Source organism: Enhydra lutris, unplaced genomic scaffold (assembly GCF_002288905.1).
Source record: "Enhydra lutris kenyoni isolate GAN:26980312 unplaced genomic scaffold, ASM228890v2 scaffoldscaffold111, whole genome shotgun sequence".
NCBI classification, from domain to species: Eukaryota; Metazoa; Chordata; class Mammalia; order Carnivora; family Mustelidae; genus Enhydra; species Enhydra lutris.
In genome coordinates, this window is record NW_019154195.1 from 1 (window position 1) to 15,627 (window position 15,627).

Consider the following 15,627-nt stretch of genomic DNA (forward strand, 5'->3'; position numbering starts at 1 on the left):
GATTAGATGAAATGTATACATTTATTACAGAGAGCAATTTATGATGATAAAGTCTTGGTTTTTTTTTTAACAAAACATGCTCAGAAGCGAGCTTTATAAATGACGCAGGTGAATGCTGAAGTTTTTTTTCATCAAATTCTCTAATGCAAATCTTAAAAATTGTTCAATTTTTCTTTATAAATATGATTTTTTATTTCTTCATACTTTCTTTTTTTACTTTATTTTAGGTTTTTTAATTAGCATATAATGTATTGTATGCTTTGGGGTACAGGTCTGTGGATCACCAATCTTTCACAATTCACAGCACTCAGCATAGCACATACCCTTCCCAATGTCCATAACCCAGCCACCCTATCCCTCCCACCCCCCCAGCAACTCTCAGTTTGTTTCTTTAGATTAAGAGTCTCTTATGGTTTGTCTCCCTCCCCTGCCCATCTTCTTTCATTTTTCCCCTCCCTACCCCCGATGACCCTCTGCCCTGCTCTCAGATTCTTCATATCACAGTACATATGATAATTGTCTTTCTCGGATTGACTTATTTCACTTACCATAATACCCTCTAGGTCCATCCATGTCATTGCAAATGGCAAGATTTGGGGTGGGGAGCTTGATGGCTGCATAGTATTCCATTGTATATATACACCACATCTTTTGTATCTGTTCATCTGTTGATGGACACCTAGGTTCTTTCCATAGTTCAGCTATTGTGGACATTGCTGCTATAAATATCTGGGTGCACGTGCCCCTTTGGATCACTACATTTGTATATTTAGGGTAAATACCCAGTAGTGCAATTGCTGGGTTGTAGGGTAGCTCTATTTTCAACTTTTTGAGGAACCTCTGTGCTGTTTCCAGAGTGGCTGCACCAGCTTGCATTCCCACCAACAGTGTAGGAGGGTTCCCCTTTCTCTGCATCCTCACCAGCATCTGTCGTTTTCTGACTTTTAATTTTACCCATTCTGACCGGTGTGATGTGGTATCTTATTGTGGTTTTGATTTGTATTTCCCTGCTGCACGTGATGTGGAGCACTTTTTCATGTGTCTCTTGGCCATCTGGGTGTCTTCTTTGCCAAAATGTCTGTTCATATATTCTGCCCATTTCTGGATTGGATTCATTGTTCTATGGGTGTTGAGTTTGATAAGTTCTCTATAGATTTTGGATACTAGCCCTTTATCTAATATGTTTTTGTAAATATTTTCTCCCATTCTGTCAGTTGTCTTTTGGTTTTGTTGACTGTTTCCTTGCTGTGCAAAAGCTTTTGATCTTGATGAAATCCCAATAGTTCATTTTTGCCCTTGCTTCCCTTGCTTTTGGTGATGTTTCTAGGAAGAAGTTGCTGCAGCTGAGGTTCAAAAGGTTGCTACCTGTGTTCTTCTCAAGGATTCATGGATTCCTGTCTCACATTGAGGTCTTTCATCCATTTTGAGTCTATTTTTGTGTGTGGTATAAGGAAATGGTCCACTTTCATTTTTCTGCATGTGGCTGTCCAATCTTCCCAACACCATTTGTTGAAGAGACTGTCTTTTTTCCATTGGACATTCTTTCCTGCTTTGTTGAAGATTAGTTAACCATAGAGTTGAGGGTCCATTTCTGGGCTCCCTATTCTGTTCGATTGATGTACATGTCTGTTTTTTTTTTAATTTTTTAAATTTATTTTCAGTATAACAGTATTCATTGTTTTTGTACCATACCCAGTGCTGCATGCAATCCATGCCCTCTCCAATACAACCACCTGGTTCCCCCAACCTCCCAGCCCCCACCCCCTCAAACCCCTCAGATTGTTTTTCAGAGTCCATAGTCTCTCATGGTTCACCTCCCCTTCCAATTTCCCTCAACTCCCTTCTCCTCTCTAACTCCCCTTGTCCTCCATGCTATTTGTTATGCTCCACAAATAAGTGAAACCATATGATAATTGACTCTCTCTGCTTGACTTATATCCAAGAACTATAAAGAACTCCTCAAACTCAACACACACAAAACAGACAATCAGATTTAAAAAAATGGGCAGAAGACATGAACAGACACTTCTCCAATGAAGACATACAAATGGCTGTCAGACACATGAAAAAATGTTCATCATCACTAGCCATCAGGGAGATTCAAATTAAAACTACATGTCTGTTTTGGTGCCAGTACCTTAACGTCCTGATGATTACCCCTTTGATGATTAGACCTTGAAGTCTGGAACTGTGATGCTGCCAACTTTGGTTTTCTTTTTCAACATTCTTCTGGCTACTTGGGGTCCTTTGTGGTTCCATATAAATTTTCAGATTATTTGTTCCATTTCTTTGAAAAAAAATTGATGGTTTTGATAGGGATTGCATTAAATGTATAGATTACTTTAAGTAGCATAGACATTTTCACAATATTTCTTCTTCCAATGCATGAGCATGGAACGTTTTCCATTTTTTGCATCTACCTCAGTTTCTTCCCTGATTATTTTATAGTTTTCTGAGTATAGATTCTTTGCCTCTTTGGTTAGGTTTATTCCTAGGTATCTTACAGTTTTGGGTGCAATTATAAATGTGATCAATTCCTTAATTTCTCTTTCTTCTGTCTTGCTGTTGGTGTATAGAAATGCAACTGATTTCTCTGCATTGATTTTCTATCCTGACACTTGACTGAATTCTTGTATGAGTTCTAGCAGTTTTAGAGTGGAGTCTTTGGGGTTTTCCTCATAAAATATCATATCATCTGCCAAGAGTGAGAGTTGGACTTCTTTGCTGATTTGGATGGCATTTATTTCTTCTTGTTGCCTGATTGCTGAGGCTAGGACTTCTACCACTATGTTGAATAGCAGTGGTGACAGTGGACAGCCCCGCTGTGTTCCTGACCTTAGGGGAAAAGCTCTTAGTTTTTTCCCATTGAGATTGATATACTCTGTGGTTTTTCATAGATGGCTTTGATGATATTGAGGTATGTACCCTCTATCCCTACACTGGGAAGAGTTTTGATCAAGAAGGGATGCTGTATGTTGTCAGATGATTTTCAGCATCTATTGAGAGTATCATATGGTTCTTGTTCTTTCTTTTATTAATGTCTTGTATCACCGTGATTAATTTGTGGATGTTGAACCAACCCTACAGCCCAGAAATAAATCCCACTTTGTCATGGTGAATAATCCTTTTAGTGTACTTTTGGATCCTATTGGCTACTATTTTGGTGAGAATTTTTGCATTCGTATTCATCAAGGATATTGTTCTGGAATTCTCCTTTTTGATGGGATCTTTGTCTGGTTTTGGGATCAAGGTAATCCTGGCCTTTTAAAATGAGGTTGGAAGTTTACATTCCATTTCTATTTTTTGGAACAGTTTCAGGAGAATAGGTATTAATTCTATTTTTTTTCTTTTCAGAGTTACAGAATTCATTGTTTATGCACCATACCCAGTGCTCCATGCAATATGTGCCCTCCATAACACCCACCACCTGACTCCCCCAACCTCCCACCCCCACCCCTTCAAAACCCTCAGATTGTTTTTCAGCATCCATAGTCTCTCATGGTTCATCTCCCCTTCCAATTTCCCTCAACTCTCTTCTCTCCATCTCCCCATGTCCTCCATGCTATTTGTTATGCTCCATAAATAAGTGAAACCATAATTCTTCTCAAAATGTTTGGTAGAATCCCCTGGGAAGCTGTCTGGCCCTGGGCTCTTGTTTCCTGGGAGATTTTTTGATGACTGCTTCAATCTCCTTACTGGTTATAGGTCTGATCAGGTTTTCTATTTCTTCCTGGTTCAGGTTTGGGAATTTATATGTCTCTAGGAATGCATCCATTTCTTCCAGATTGTCAAATTTGCTGGCATATAAGTGCTCATAATATGTTCTTATAATTGTTCGTATTTGTTTGGTGTTGGTTGTGATCTCTCCTCTTTCATTCATTGTTTTATTAATCGGGTCCTTTCTATTTTCTTTTTGATAAGTCTGGCCAGGGGTTTATCAATCTTATTAATTCTTTCAAAGAACCAGCTCCTAGTTTTTTTTAATTAGTTCTAGTGTTCTTTTGGTTTCTATTTCATTGATTTCTACTCTGATCTTTATTATTTCTCTTCTGCTGCTGGGTTAAGCCTCTCTTTGCTGTTCTATCCCCAGCTCCTTTAGGTGTAGGATTAGGTTGTGTACTTGAGACCTTTCTTGTTTCTTGAGAAAGGCTTGTATCACTATATACTTTCTTCTCAGGACCACCTTTGCTGTGTCCGAAAGATTTTGAAAAGTTGTGTTTTCATGTTCATCTTTTCCATGAATTTTTTAAATTCTTCCTTAATTTCCTGGTTGACCCTTTCATTCTTCAGTAGGATGCTCTTTAGCCTCCATGTATTTGGGTTCTTTCCAACTTTCCTCTTGTGATTGAGTTCTAGCTTCAGAGCATTGTGGTCTGAAAATATGCAGGGAATGATCCCAATCTTTTGTTAAATTTGTGACCCAGGATGTGATCTGTTCTGGAGAATGTTCCATGTGCACTACAGAAGAATGTGTATTCTGTTGCTTTGAGATGGAATGTTCTGAATAGATCTGTTATGTCTGTCTAGTCCTGTGTGTCATTTGAAGTCTTTACTTCCTTGTTGATCCTTTGATTAGATGATCTGTCCATTTCAGTGAGGTGAGTGTTAAAGTCCCCTACTCTTATTGTATTATTATTGTTGTTGTGTTTCTTTGATTTGTTAAAATTGGTTTATATAATTGGCTGCTCCTATGTTAGAGGCTTAGATATTTGAAGTTGTTAGATCTTCTTGTTCGACAGGCCCTTTAAGTATGATACAGTGTCCTTCCTCATCTCTTATTATAGTCTTTTGATTAAAAATCTAATTTATCTGCTGTACAGATTGCCACCCCAGCTTTCTTTTGATGTCCGTTAGAATGGTAAATTGTTTTCCACCCCCTCACTTTAAATCTGGAGGTGTCATTGGGTCTAAACTGAGTTTCTTACAGACAGCATATTAAGGGTCTTATTATTTTTATCCATTCTGATACCCTGTGTCTTTTGATTTGGGCATTTAGCCCATTTACATTCAGGGTAACTATTGAAAGATATGAATTTAGGGCCATTGTTTTGCCTGTAAGGTGACTGCTACTGTATATTGTCTCTGTTCCTTTCTGATCTGTTACTTTAAGGCTCTCTCTTTGCTTAGAGGACCCCTTTCAATATTTCCTGTAGAGCTGGTTTGCTGTTTGCAAATTCTTTTAGTTTTTGTTTGTCCTGGAACCTTTTTATCTCTTCTTCTATTTTCAATGACAACCTAGCTGGATATAGTATTCTTGGCTGCATATTTTTCTCGTATACTGCTCTATATCATGCCAGCCCTTTCTGGCCTGCCAGGTCTCTGTGGGTAAGTCTGCTCTCAATCTAATATTTCTATCATTGTATGTTACAGACCTCTTGTCCAGAGCTGCTTTCAGGATTTTCTCTTTGTCACTGAGACTTGTAACTTTTACTATTAGATGACGGGGTGTGGACCTATTTTTATTGATTTTGAGGGGGTTCTCTGTGCCTTCTGGATTTTGATGCTTGTTCCCTTCACCAAATTAGAGAAATCCTCTGCTATAATTTGATCCAATATACCTTCTGCCCTTCTCTCTTTCTCAATCTTCCTTGATCCTAATTATTCTAATATTGTTTCATCTTATGGTATTGCTTATCTCTGGAATTTTCCCCTCGTGGTCTAGTACATGTTTATCTCTCTTTTTCTCAGAATCTTTATTCTCCGTCATTTGGCCTTCCATATCACTAATTCTCTCTTCTGCGTCATTTAACCTAGCAGTAAGAGCCTCCATTATTTATTGCACCTCATTAGTAACTTTTTTTATTTCAACTTGATTAGATTTTATTTCTTTTATTTCTCCAGAAAAGGACTTTATTTCTCCATAAAGGGATTCTCTAGTATCTTCCATGCTTTTTTCAAGCAGCTAGCACCTTGATAATTGTCATTCTGAACTCTAGTTCTAACATCTTACTACTGTCTGTATGGATTAGGTCCCTAGCCATTGGTACTGCCTCTTATTCATTTTTTTGACATGAGTTTTTCCACTTTGTCATTTTATCCAGATAAGAATAGATGAATGAGAGAACAAAATACTAAAAGGGTAGCAACCACCCCAGAAAAATATACACTAACTAAATCAGAAGAGACTCAAAACCCAGGTGGAGAGGAAAGGAGGGGGGGGGAAGTGTGTGTGTGTGTGTGTGTGTGTGTGTGTTTCTGTGTGTGTGTGTCTCTGTGTGTGTGTAGACTGGTGAATAGAACAGAGCCACACACTTGATTTTGGGTGTATTTTGGTCTGTTCAAAGAAACTGCTTCCCAAAAATTTAAAGAAAAAAACTTACACATATACAAAAATAAGGGTAAACATGATGAAGGGATGGAATATGCCTGTAAAGATGAAAATTTTAAAGAGTCTAAAAAGTGAATTGATCAGATAAGAAATTGTGTGAAAAAAGGGAAAAAAAAAAGAGGAAAGAGACTGGAGGCTACAACAAAGCCATGTGCTAAATTTAGGGTATATTTTGATCTGTTGCAAGACTGTATCCCAAAATTTTAAAGAAAAAAATCTATATGTATACAAAAAATAAGGTTAAATACAATGAAGGGATAGAATATGACTATAGCGGGGCGCCTGGGTGGCTCAAAGGTTTAAAGTCTCTGCCTTTGGCTCAGGTTATGATCTCGAGGTCCTGGGATCAAGCCCCGCTTTGGGCTCTCTGCTCAGCAGGTAGTCTGCTTCCCCCTCTCTCTCTGCCTGCCTCTCTGCCTACTTGTGATCTGTCTGTCAAATAAATAAATAAAATCTTAAAAAAAAAAAAGACTATGACTATAGCAATGAAAATTTTAAAAAGATTTTTAAAGAACAATTATAAAATAAAATAGTTTTTAAAAAGTTAAAATAGGAAAGAGGAAAATTTTTTAAAAATAGAATAAGAGGGACGCCTGGGTGGCTCAGTTGGTTAAGCAGCTGCCTTCGGCTCAGGTCATGATCCCAGCGTCTTGGGATCGAGTCCCGCATCGGGCTCCTTGCTCATCAGGGAGCCTGCTTCTCCCTCTGCCTCTGCCTGCCATTCTGTCTGCGTGTGCTTGCTCTCTCTCCCTCTCTCTCTCTGACAAATAAATAAATAAAATCTTAAAAAAAAAATAGAATAAGAAAAAAATAAAATTAAATAAATTTAACCTTGAAAGACTAAAGAATCATGGGGGAAAGGCCATGAGTTCTATGTGTTGCTTTCCCCTAGCTCTGACGTTCTGAGGTTCTCATTGATCTGTGAACTTGGATTTGGCTGGGTGTTCTTGCTGACCTTCTGGGGGAGGGGCCTGTTGCCAAGATTCTCAAATGTCTTTGCCCGAGGCAGAGTTGTGCTGCCCTTGCCAGTGGCCAGGCTAAGTCATCTGCTCTGGTTCGCTCTCAGGAGCTTTTGTTCCCTGAATGCTTTCTGTACTGCCTGGAGGATGGGAATGGAGATAGCAGCTGCCCAATGTCCGGCTGGAGGAGCCGAGAGCTGGGCCCTGCTCCTCAGTGCTCCCTCAGAGAAAAGCTGTCAGTCCCTCCTATCTCCCTGGTCTGTGGCTGTGCTCCAAACTCACCCAGCCTGTGACCCAGTGTCTCTGTCTCTGGCGCGCAGCCCCATATGGTCTCCAAACCCAGCCGATTCCTGCTATGCGCCCACTTGCCACTTCTCCCAGAGGAAGGAGGGGTCTCCCTGGATCCGCCACTTGTGGGGTCCCTAATTGAAGATAACAATTTAAGGTAGCCCCAAGCTGAGAGCCCCTCCTCAGCTCTGTCTCTGCTGCCAGCTTCCCCACTCTGATACCTGGGGGCTCTGCTGCACTCAGACACCACAGGTCTTTCTGTGACCCTGGGGGTCCTGAGCCACACTGTCCCTGCCGAAGGCTCCACCCACCCCCACACTCCATTTAGCCTCTGGAACGATGTCCCCCAGTGGAGCCGAATTCTACAAGTTCAGATTTTGTGCTCTGCTGCTCCACCACCTGCCGGGTGGCCCAGTTTGGACTGAGGGTCCAGGACTCCAGATGAGATGTGAATAGTTATGGTGTGCTATCAGTCATGGGAGGGCCATGAGCACACAGGCCCATGAAATTGAGAGATTCCACATCCTTAAAAACTTGAGCCCAGAAGCACTGTGTCACCAAGACATTCCACTTCTGGGCCTAAGTTGTAGTTCTGCAAGATAGACAGTCCTGGAAATCCCCATACACCCCCACGCCTAGAGCAAACAAAAGGGTCCTGACAAATCTGTAAAGAGGGTAGATCTCATATTAAGCTCTCTTATTACCACAATGAAAAGCAGACATGAAGGAGAATTGCATCCATGTAAATGAGGAGACACTATGCCAGTGAGTTCATACAAGGACTCACAAGGGACAAAAGGTGGTGGTAATCAAATGTCCACCAGCTGATGTGGATTAACAAGCATTAACAGCATCCAGCTAGCGATTTGCACAAGGCATGGAGACAGATTCTAGAAGACCTAATGCCCAGGGGACAAGAGGCCATGCGGAGGCAGGAACAACTCGGGTTTTGCTGGAGAGAAGGTAGTGCTGTCCCAGGAACAGAATGTGATAGATAGTGTATGAAGAAAACAAACACAAACCCAAGTCCAGAGCCAAGTGGTGGTTCCCTCTGTGAGTCAGTTTAGTCTATAAACGTGTTTCCCAACCTTCTCTGGGGTCACCCATCCTAGAGAGCCCCATATTTCCTCCACTCAAATAAACACATGATGATGTCTCCACAAGGTCTTTCCCTGAGTCCTCCTTCCATGAACCCATCTACACCACAGTCAGGATCAGTGGAAGACTGGAGTGACCTATTGGAGCCACCACATCAGCCTTCCTCTCTTGATTCTCCTCCAGGCCCCGAATCCCTGAGGAACTGTCTTACTCTCATGGCACCATACCTACTCAATACTGCTCCTCCCCTGCACAAAACCCACCCACCAGTCTCTACCTTACTCCAGTGACACCCAGTCTCTACACCTGACCCTCCATGGGCTGACAACCAGACTGAGCTACCCTCTCGAGCCCCAGCAGGGCCCTCTCCTCCCCACAAGCAAGCTCATCCCAGTTTACCACCTACCCTCTATACACACACACACACACACACACACACACACAGGCATAACCACATGCATGTCTTCTGGGGATGTGACGGTGGAGATGATCTCAACAGAGCCGATTCCTTCCAAACCTCCTAGGCCATGAAAACAAAAAAAGAAACATCGCTGACTCATCCTACCAACTGTGACTGTATTTGTGTTCCTGGGATTCTATGAGAGGCTCACAAGAAACCACAAACACCACTTCGAATGCCGGTCAGCTCATCAGGCGGCCAGCCGACGAAGATGAGGGTGTCATCGCTGCTGGGTACCACACCCTCCTCCGCAGAACACGGCCTCCCTGGTGGTGATCTCCTCACAACAGCCATCTGTTCACACGTTACCTTGCTGGCGATTTTCCTGCTCCTGAAGGTAAAATCCAGGAACACGTGTGGGGCAGTAAGAGCCCGTGTGGGAGCGGGTCCCCCACTCCCTGCGGACGCAGTACCGGGAGAGTTCAGCCTCTTGGGCAAGGATGACACCACTCAGCACACTTGTGCTTGTCCTGTCTTGTGTTGGACTCTCCATCCCGAAGGGTCGCCACCACGTGACTACGCGTCCGAGATGTCCACCTGGCTCTGAGGCTCTCTGTCCTCGGTTTCTCTCCTCCTCTATGGTTTACCAAAACTCTGGGCTGATTTCCCTTTGTCAAGGGTTTGCATGGCCTGCGGTCACTGTCACAGCCCCATGCATCCAGGGAAGGAACGAGACTGTCCCCTCACCAATGAGTCCGCAGTGCCTGGCACCATGATGGGATGTGGCCACTGCTCACTGCACACGGACTGATTGCCAGCGTGGTGGGAGGAAGGACGAAAATTTGCATTGACAGAAAATCAGGAAAGGGAAGTGTCTCAGCCCATGTCACCCAGCCTCTGTGTGAGACAGGGCAGAAGTGGAACTGAAATGGGGCTGATTCCCAGGCCCTGCCCTACCTCTCCCAGCCTCGAGTCCTGGAACCAGAGTCTCTCTCTAGACTTGGGCTTGCTGGGGATGAAGCAGAGAGAGTGGGGTCTAGGGAGACTCAGTCTGTTCTGAAAGGTCCCAGGACCCGCTGCTCTTGGGTCACCCTTCAGGGAGAGCAGAGAGAGGCCCTGGCGGGGGCTCTTCCCCTTCCTGTGAGGCTATCCCTCTAGGACCCGTGATGAGGAACTCGGGGCCTGGGTTGTACCATACCCCATGCATCTATCCATCCAGCACACACTGAGGACTTTATAAGCTGTCTGCACCACTGGGGACCATGAGAGGCAACGCCAGGACCCCGACCCTCACTGCTCTTCTCTGCCTCAGTGAGCTTTCTGGAAAAGAGGAGGGATGGGGTCGCCCCCCTTCCTGCCCCCAAGATCCTGGCCCCTGAGAGACCTCGGGACTGGAGAGGATCAGTAGGGGCAGAACTTCTTGGGGGAGGCGTGTACTCAGCCCCAGATGTGACCCCAGCAACCAGGGGCCCAGACCAGGCTTGGAGCAGCTACGTGTGGGTGCGGGAGGTACTCACGGGAACTCTCTTCCAGGGCTGTGTCGGGGCCTGTGGGATGAGGCACAGACGGGTGAGTCTTCCCCAGATCTCCTATCTCCAGCAACGACCCCCTAAGCACCCGGGGGGCATAGAGGGTCAGGGCTGATGGTGACTGATGTGGGAGGGGCTTTGGGGTGACAGGTGGGAAGCTGAGAGGAGAAGGGCCCCCTTGCAACTCCCCATCTGATTCCTTTCCAGGTACCCTCCCCAAACTCTCCATCTGGGCTGATCCCAGCCCCATGGTCACCAAGGGGAGCCGTGTGACCATCTGGTGTCAGGCGTCTCTGCAGGCTGACCGCTACTGTCTGTATAAAGACAGGCTCTCTGAGCCCTTGGAGACCTTGGAGACCTCACAGGGTTCCAGCAACAAGGCCAGTTTCTCCATTACATCCATGAGCTTACACGATGTAGGGCAATACCAGTGTTTATATCAGAGCGGGGAGAGCTGGTCACAGCTGAGTGACCTCTTGCCCCTGGTGATGACAGGTAAGGACAGGAGCTGGTCCCCTTCCCCAGGACCCCTCCTCCAGGCAGAAGGGAATGACTGTGGCTTCACGGGGACCCCTTGTTCACAGTCCACAGTACATTGGGTCCATGGGGTCCGTGGGGTGATGGTCCCTGTAACCAGCTCCCTCTTTCTCCCTCAGGACAGCATGACGCACCCTCCCTCTCAGCCAACCCAGGCCTGTGGTGATCTTGGGAGGGAACGTGTCCCTCTCCTGTAGCTCATCGTGGCCACGGGGGTCATTCCATCTGCTGAAGGAGCGGGGGGCTGATGCGCCCCAACACCTAGAACGGAAGTTCCGTCATGAGAGAGGGCAGGGGCTCTTCCACATGGGCCCCGTGAACACCTCCCATGCGGGGACCTACAGATGCTACGTTTCTTCTGAGTCGTACCCCAATTTGTGGTCACAGCCCAGTGACCCTCTGCACCTTCAGGTCACAGGTGAGGGAGACACAGCCTCACCCCATCTACTTCCTGGACCCAGATGACTGACCTAAGCTATATGCCCAGTGGAACCCTGGGGTTGATGGGGGATGAGTGACACTGTCGTCCCGGGCCCAGAACCACAGGTGGGAGAACGTGGGAGGGGCCCATGAGAGCCTCCCTGCAGGCCCTGGGCCAATATGGGGAGTGCGTCCCCAGTACCACTGTCCCCTGCTGTCCAGGTGTCTACAGGGCGCCCTCCCTCTCGGCCCAGCCGGGCTCCCTGGTGCAGTCTGGAGACAGTGTGACCCTCCAGTGTCGCTCAGAGACCGGCTTTGACAGATTCGCTCTGACCAAGGTCGAGGAGCTCAGAGCTCCCCAGCGTCTAGAAGGGCAACCCAGCCCCAACTTCCCCCTGGGCCCTGTGAGCAACACCCTCGGGGGCCAGGACCGATGCTACTGTGGACACAAGAACTCCTCCACCTGGTCAGCCCCCAGTACCCCTCTGGGTGTCCTGATCACAGGTGAGGAGCTCCCTGACCCATGTCCTAACTGTCTGCTCAGGGTCTGGGACCACGGTTGCCCCTGGGTGATGGGGTCCAGGCCGAGGGCCAGGAGCCCAGGCTGAGGTGGGGATGTGGTCTAGAGACAGGGACTGAGAAAGGGACAGTGAGGGCCATGGGGATAAAGGACACCCACTCAGAGAGACGGGAGGTGCCGAGAGGGGGTCCCACACAGAGTCCCTGGGAGAGAATGGTAGCCTCCCACCCAGGGTCAATGGCATGTGGGGGTGGCTCTTTACATGTCACGACCTTCCTCTCCCCCAGGAATGTATGCGAAACCGTCCCTCTCGGCCCAGCCGGGGATGTCAGTGTCCTGGGGGGAGAACGTGACCCTGCAGTGTCACTCTGAGATTTGGTTTGATACCTTCCACCTGTCCAAGGAGGGGTCCCTCGCTCCTCCCCAGGTCCTTCGTCTGCAGGACACAGCAATACCTTCTCAGGTCAACTTCACCCTGAGTCCCGTGACCTCAGACCTTGACGGGACCTGCTGGTGCTACGGCTCACACAGCAATGCCCCCTACCTGTTGTCACAGCCTAGTGACCCCCTGGAACTCCTGGTCTCGGGTGAGGAGTCCACACTCCATGTCCATTGAGGGCCCTTATGCTTGAGTCACATCTGGTCCCTGAAGAGCTCTGGGCTGGGAAGGGAAGGAGGGAACAACAGGGAGCTCAGCCACTGGGTTATCCCCTCTGTGGGGCATGAAAAGACGGAAAGTGCCATGCCCTCTCCGTGTCTTACCCTGACCAGAGGGACAGAGGCAGGACTAGATGAATACAGGGAGGAAACAAAAGAGTATAAAAGACAAGCAGCGACAAGGAGCAGTAGGGCTGAGTGGGACAGAAGACCCAGCACAGCCCCACAGCACCCTCTTCTTCTAAGCAGCATTTGCAGTTTACACTCCCAGACCCCATAGACAATCTTCATGTCTGCTGGGAACAGAGTCCTCTTAGCCTAGAGCATACACAACCTCTCCAGTCCTGGCCTGAACTAAGTTGATTCTCCTCACTTCAAATGTTTACAAAGGGGTTGTTCCCACCAGACTGGAGATGGGGTTGGGGGCATTTGAAGAGAGTCGCCTCGTGTCTCCAGCAATATTGAGATCGTGGGGGCGCACTGTGTGTTAGTGGGAGAGGAAAAGCATGAGGAAGCCCAGTTAAGGTGCAGAGAGCTGGCTGTCTCTGTCCTGGGTGCTGCTATGTAGAAAGTCAGACTATCACGGCACCTGTGGAACCAGGCCCACCGTAGGTAGAGCACAGGAAAGGGTGACTCTCATCTTCAGGTCGGGAGGCTGGGGAGACCCTGGAAGTCGCAGCTGGAGCTGAGCTGGACCGGCCACTCCTGACTGAGACACTGACAAAACTGCATTCATATCTGAGACTTTGTTCTCCCAGTTACCAAAGGTTGAATCCTACCCTGGATTTCAAAAGACCAAACCAGATGGGAAAGTTGGTACCAGTGAGTTCTCTGGAAGATGTTCTAGAATTCCTCTTTCTTGGGACTTCTGTATCTGAACGTGCCCTTTCTCCATCAGTAATTCTTGGTGTGATGTGAAAGGAAAGAGAGAAAGGCTGGATTTCTGCCCAATTTCCCTGAGCACCAGTGTGTCAGTGGATCAGGCCGTCCTCCAAACATCTTCCATAAGAATTCATGTCTAGCGTCCCCTCCCCAAACCTAGGGTTACCTGGTATTCCTTGATATTCCGAGACAGATCTCTGTATGTTCGTCCATGTGCCCATCTGACTTTTTTCTTTTATCTTTGATCAGGTGGTTTGTTGTGGTCTTTTCTGCCTGTTTCTCATCCACCTTCATATCTAGACAACACATTGAGTGAATGATTAGCAGTGATGTGAATTATGGAAATCCTTGCTCATAGAAAAATGCCTGATGTGTGCTATATAATCCAACATTTATTTTTATTCAATTCAATTAGCCAACATAGAAGTACATTATTAGTGTTTGGTGCAATGTTCAATGATTCATTAGTTGTGGATAACAGCCAGTGTTCGTCAGATCACATGTTATTTTCAAAAAGGAACACATGTATAGATAAAGATGGAAAGTGATGTAGAAATATATAATCCCAACTCAGGGACCAAAAGGAGCTGGCTGATGTGCAGGAATGGAAAGGTGGACCCTGCTTTTCACTCTTCCATGTCCCTGGTCCTCAGGATAAAAATGAAGCTTCCCAAATTATTATTACCTCCTAATTAGATGGAAGGTGAGACCCTAGAGATGCTTACCTTAAGGGACTGAGATGGTATTAGCAAGATTCAGGGACTCCCTGGAGAGGAGAAACGAGATTACTTAAGTATTTCTATGTCTCCCCAACCACAGGCTCTGTTTTGGCCTCTCAGGGGTAGCTGGTGCCCTCAGAGAACCACAAAACAAGTCAGCCTCCAGAACGGATGAATAGGGAGAAATTCTGAGTTATGTGAGGGACTCACAGGGACACATCCTGTCAATAAATGCAGGAACGTGGACATGCAGGATGCCAGGGTCATGTCAACGCGCTCTGACCACCACAATCTCTTTGTCCACGGTCTCTAGGGTCAAACAGCCAAGATTACACCGTGGAGAATCTCATCCGGTTGGGGATCTCTGCCTTGATCCTGATGGTTCTCGGGGTGCTGCTCTTTCAAGCTCGGCACCGTCAGGGAAGCCCCAAGATGCAGCCGGAACATACACGTGAGCGCGAGAAGACGGACAGTGAGGTAGAACTTTGAAAATGGAATGGATGATACCAAGAGTTTCTGGAAGAATATCTGCGCATAGTTGGAAAAACATTCTACTGAGAATATTCTGGGTGTTAACATGGTTTTGGTGCAGGAAAATGTCTGGGTTGGTGCTATAGCGGCTCTTCAGCAATTAAACTATGGTAATTTCTCGTCCCTGGCACTTCTCCTTCCTGGCTTTTCCTTGACACTTTCTGGACTGGCTTCCTTCTTTCCTCAACCCTATGACATGGGGCTAATCCCCCCCAATAGCTCTGGGTCCACCCTGTAAGGACCTATTTAGTCAGAGCGACTCCATCCTGGATAAAAGCCATTTTGTTGTTTGTGGAGTAAAACTTAAACTGACCCTGCCACCCTCCCCCCGGAGAAACTTACTTAGAAGCAAGTCTGGGAAACCAGTAAAATATGGTCAGCTAGTTCCTAATAACAGAGCCCAGAATACAAAACCCGGTTGGCCAGTTCTTGATAACAGAGCCCAGAATACAAGGATAGTTGGTCCAGGTGGAGACATCCAATCAGTAAGAAACACACATACTTTTTCCCTAACCACCAAAGAACGTAAACCCCGATGTTTGGGCGCCAACCTTGAGCACCAACTCTGACCAGAGCAATAGGTTAGGTCAAACAGCTACTATAGAGTAAATTGTAATTCAATTGGCCACCTGCATGTGACCTAACATGACTACAATCTCATTGGCCACCTATGTGTGGCCAGACTTTTGCTCTATAAAAGGTAGTCTGTAAGATGGGGGTGGTCACTCTCTTCAGAGGCGGCCCTGGCCAGTCAGTCTG

General features: G+C 46.4%; 1 pseudogene; it reads left to right on the top strand.

Annotated features, from left to right (window-relative positions):
- The first annotated feature begins 10,335 nt into the window (after positions 1 to 10,335).
- Positions 10,336 to 14,858, top strand: LOC111139591 (annotated as a pseudogene).
- The last annotated feature ends 769 nt before the right edge of the window (positions 14,859 to 15,627 follow it).